A 4818-nucleotide genomic window follows, 5' to 3' on the forward strand; every position below is an offset into this window, starting at 1 on the left:
TTTGATTCTGTGCAGGGCAAGAGGATGAAGAAAGAGAGACACGACTAGACTAAAACATCCAGATGAAGACGGAGGGGTTGCTCCTCTCCTTGTAATATAGTTGTAATCTGTAAAATGTAATTTTTTTTTTAGTCATAATCCTGATCAGCGACTTGCATTTTTACCAAAACGCCACACGCTTTCATCTCGCAGCGCTTCGGAAGCGCTCCCTTTGGTCTCGCGGTACCGTCTTATGAGCCTATGTTAGAATAAACATATATATGTTTATAGGCGCATCCTCCCATTGGTTCTGCAAGGCTGATATGTATTTTTATAAATCTCGCTAAGGTCGGATATAATTGTAAACCTCGTGCCTTAATATCGAATACAACTCCAGGTGTTGACGGTGTCCTGTCAAATGTTTAAAATGAGTTAAACGTGTTTTATTTAGAAATCGTGTACAGTATTTTTTATTTTTTTTGGGGTTCTGCTGTTCAGCAGTTCTAGTAACGTATATCTATGTTTACGGCGCGCCGGTGTGTGTGGAGCGAGCGGTTCTCGATCGATGATTTGCGTTCATTGATCGTAAACGAGTCTGAGGTGAAACCAAAAATGATCGAGAACTAATTTCCTCAGTGCTGAGAATAAATATCGGATGAGAGAAAACAGTAGACATGAAACAGCGTTAAAGCGCGACGGACAGCAGCTGCACTCATAATTTACTCAAATGTTTTTACTCTTCTTCCTCCTTTTACATGTTTAACAATGTCATATTCATTATCTGATCAATTGTTTGTTCATTATAACATTAATGAAAATATCAAACTGTTTTAAACTCACTTATCTTTTGAAATAAACACAATTGAATCAGTAACTTGACTCGTGGTTTGGTTTTTGTTGATTTTGTTGATGATTATAATTCAATAGGTAGATCGTTCAGATGCAAAAATGCAAACACAATTATTTGAAGATTGGACAAAAGAAGTAATTTGGTTTCTTGGGAGTCTTTCATCTTTTGTTAACCAATCAAACAATTAATCTACCTCTAATCTTGTTAAAAAAAAATCACCTAAAGTTGTAACTGTCAGGGGCAAAATGATACAACAACAATATATTTAAACAGTGTTATCCACAACTCTTTTACAGAGACCCGGCTGTTTATTTAGCTGGAACAGTCCTTCATCTCCTTATCTCTTCTCATTCACCGCACTAATGAGATTTATCAGACCGAATCAGCTTTATACAAGTTATCCCCTTTCCCTTGAGTACCCCCTCTCAGATTTCACACTTTCTCCTACATCGTCTCAACCCAAATGATGACAGAACTGCATGGCAGGGATCCGTGGCAGGGATAAAAGTGACCACATAGCTGTGGCCTAGTTATTAAGCCACACTGACGTCGTAAACGGCCTGCCTGCCAGCCACAGCAACACGCAGGAGAACAGAAAACTGCAGGCAGCAGCCTCCACACACGCATACAAGCAGCATAAACAGCAATGTGGGGTTGTTGCAGAAGGTTGGTGCAGTTTGTGCATGGCCCCTGTCGGGGACAGATTCTTCATCTACAGATACAAGAATTAAATGCATTATAGATTTTCTCATTTCATGGACGACTGCTATTTGGAGGAAGCTGCAGCCTGAGCCTGAGGTGCAAGATGTTCTGCTTCCAGCAACAAAAATGTAACAAAACCTATTGAAAATCTTACATAATTAAACTATATACTTTGTTACAGCTTGTTTCCGATTGTTGAAGCACAATTTTATAAACAATAGGCTCGCTACATGAAAATTATTTAACACAATTCACAAAATCAAGAACCAGTTGCAGGCAGGTTGGAACGGGTGGAGGAAAGTATCAGGTGTGCTCTGTGACAGGAGAGTGTCAGTGAGGATGAAGGGAAAGGTCTACAAGACAGTGATGAGGACAGCCATGATGGACGGCGTAGAGACAGTGGCTCTGAGGAAAAGACAGGAGGCGGAGCTAGAAGTGGAGGAGATGAAGATGCTAATGCTGATATATATATTTTTGTTATACCATCTTCAACTGCTTATCTGGGGTCGGGTCGTGGGGGCAGCAGCCTAAGCAGGGTCGCGGAGGCGTTCCCAGGCCAGCCGAGAGACAGCGTGTCCCAGATCTTTCCCGGGGTCTCTTACTGATGGCTAATCTAAAAAGGATTTAAGGTAAATTCCTCAGTTCTCTGGTATATCATTATAAGAAGTGAAGTGGTTAGCCATTACATTAGCAATTCATTTATTTAATACCAAAGATCCTATATGCTGGAAAAAGCACTTTTTTGTGACTTTCCAATACAAATATCTGTCTCTGGTTTCCAGAGATTCCCCAAACATGTAAAAAATGTGTCTCTCTCTCTTTGTCATCCATCACGAAAAATTCCTTTGAAGCACCATTCAGGTCTGACTTTATAGCATGAAAAGGGTGTGGCTATAGTCTAAGCCTAAACCACAGACATGATTGGAGTGTTGTTTTAGGCAAGATGTGGTTTGGGGACTTCTTGAACAAATATAACATTTCTAATTAGAGTATAATATCGGACCTTTAAAACAAACGACGTTCTTTTAGCCTCCTCTTAGACAAACGGCGAATAAAATTTCATCTCAAAGGAAAACAATTTGTAATGGGACATCTTATCCAAAAGGTGGCGCTGTTGATTAGTGACTTTCAACACAGATGGAAGACGGCGCAAACCTGTGGGAGGATAACGTCCTTTCTCTGTGGCCTGCCCTGTGGTCCAGCGTATGAATAAATCTTGGGCGGGACGATGTGAGTCATGGCTCTACTTTTTTCTTTTGTTCCTGAATAATTCAAGTCGAGTACAACATTAAATATTCAGTATGTGATTGCAGTTGTGTTTATAGATGTGCTAGTGAAAAGCATTCCTGCTGATATACATCAAAGGTGTGCAAAGTGAATGACTGCATTGTGCTCTATTTGTATGTAGATGGTTTTACTCTATGCTTTCATGCATTATGGATTTAGTGGCACGAGCAGACGGGTGAACCCCAGGATGCTGCTGCAAGCTCAGCCCCCCCCACCCCCCCACCGCCCTTCCCGCAGCCCATGGAGGGCTCTTTGGGCTCTAATGTGATATTGTTGGAATAACATCTTGAGCCAGTACAGCTTATGAAAAAGAAAATTCAATTGACAGTAAGCTTATAAATAAAACAGATGATATGAAATGCAGTTACATGGATGAAGATTTTCTATGAACAAACAAAAAAAAATCTGAATGACTGTTTTTGACAAAGATAATTATTATAGCAACAGCAGGAGGGAACAATGGCTCAGTCACACAATGGCACAAGTGTGTGAACAACAATAATTTAAAGAAACGGCTTTAGATTACAGTATAGAATTGTACTGAGAAGTGAAAAGGTATCTTATACTTTTTCCCGAATAGGGTGAATCTTGAGAGAAAAGTTCCACATAAAGGAAAAATGGTGGTTATAAAACATCATTTAAATGTGAACTGGTGTAAAGGGTTGGTCTGTGCGTCTCTGTTCTGTGGCTGATCATTAATCTGAACCATCAGGACTGTTAAGAGGTTTCTAAAGAGAGAACCAAAGGATCATTCTTTGAATGGTAAGAGTGTGTGTGTAAGAGAAACAGAGAGATGTGCGTGAAACCATAGCACTCAGGAAGACCTTGAGTTTGATGGTGGTTGTATTGTAGCCTTAAAGGAAGCTCATAACAGGCTTCTTATGTGCACTGAGGAGACGAGGAGCCTGTGAGGAGATAAAGTTCAATGAGGTGGAGAAACGACTCCATGCATGTTCAAACAAGAGCCATTTGGCACTGGACAGAAGAAAAGGAATTTGTGACGGAATGAGTGTCAGTCTCAGGTTTAGTTTTAATGGGATGATTTTTGAACATATGTGGTAGGACTATGGTTTGCAAAGTTACACACGGTTGAAAATGAATCATTACTGCATAAAAGTGTGATCACCGTCAGTTAGATGAGAAATATCTTCATCTCACTTTTTAAAATGGCCAAATATAAGGAAAATGTTAATTTCGAATAATAAATTCATTAAAAAAAGTCATGCTAGAGTCACTATCAGTACCTCTTTATGGTCAATAGGGGGCAGTAGAGACAAATGTAAAACACAATCTCGGTTGCCATTTACTAGAAATACCATTTTTGGGTTACAAATTCTTTCACCTGAGATTGATTTATATCATCAATGGCGATAATGACAGCGTTCAGTCTTTTAAAAATCTAATCTCTGAGTGTTTCCCTGTTCAGTCATGTTGCATAACAAACTAGACCAACGACAATCAGAGATTGCAGACCCTCGCCTCCAAAAGACTATTGGATCTTGTGAGACAGTAAACAGGGCTTCCGGATCAGAGGGGCCAAACTTGCTCTAGCTTGCTGCTCCGGAACGTACTACAAGACTTTTTCTGGACTCTTTTTCCCATCATGCCATTCGTGTCCCTCCCTCTTAAAGGAGGGACACGATTGGGTTACTAGTTTTTGAGTTATGCGCTCAGACAGACAAACAAACAAACAAACAAACAAACAAACAAACAAACAGACAGACAAACGCACCCAATTGCAATACCCTTGCCTCCTCTTCGGCGAGGGTAATTATAAATCAAGCAAAGATAAATCAGTCGCCACCAGCAGAAAGGCAGACTACGAGAGAGAGCCTGACCTTCGTTGTTTTCTCCTCTTTGTGTGTGTTTTCAGTCTGTGTGATGTTTCTGCCGGTGACCTACGTGGAAGGGACTCAGCTGCCCCAGACGGTTCTCCATGTGGTCAAATATCATTCCTCTCCCCTAAACGGCTGCTGCCAGAGATGTGCCGTAGTGTCCAT

The sequence above is a fragment of the Brachionichthys hirsutus genome, chromosome 1 (assembly GCF_040956055.1).
Source record: "Brachionichthys hirsutus isolate HB-005 chromosome 1, CSIRO-AGI_Bhir_v1, whole genome shotgun sequence".
Classification (NCBI taxonomy): Eukaryota; Metazoa; Chordata; class Actinopteri; order Lophiiformes; family Brachionichthyidae; genus Brachionichthys; species Brachionichthys hirsutus.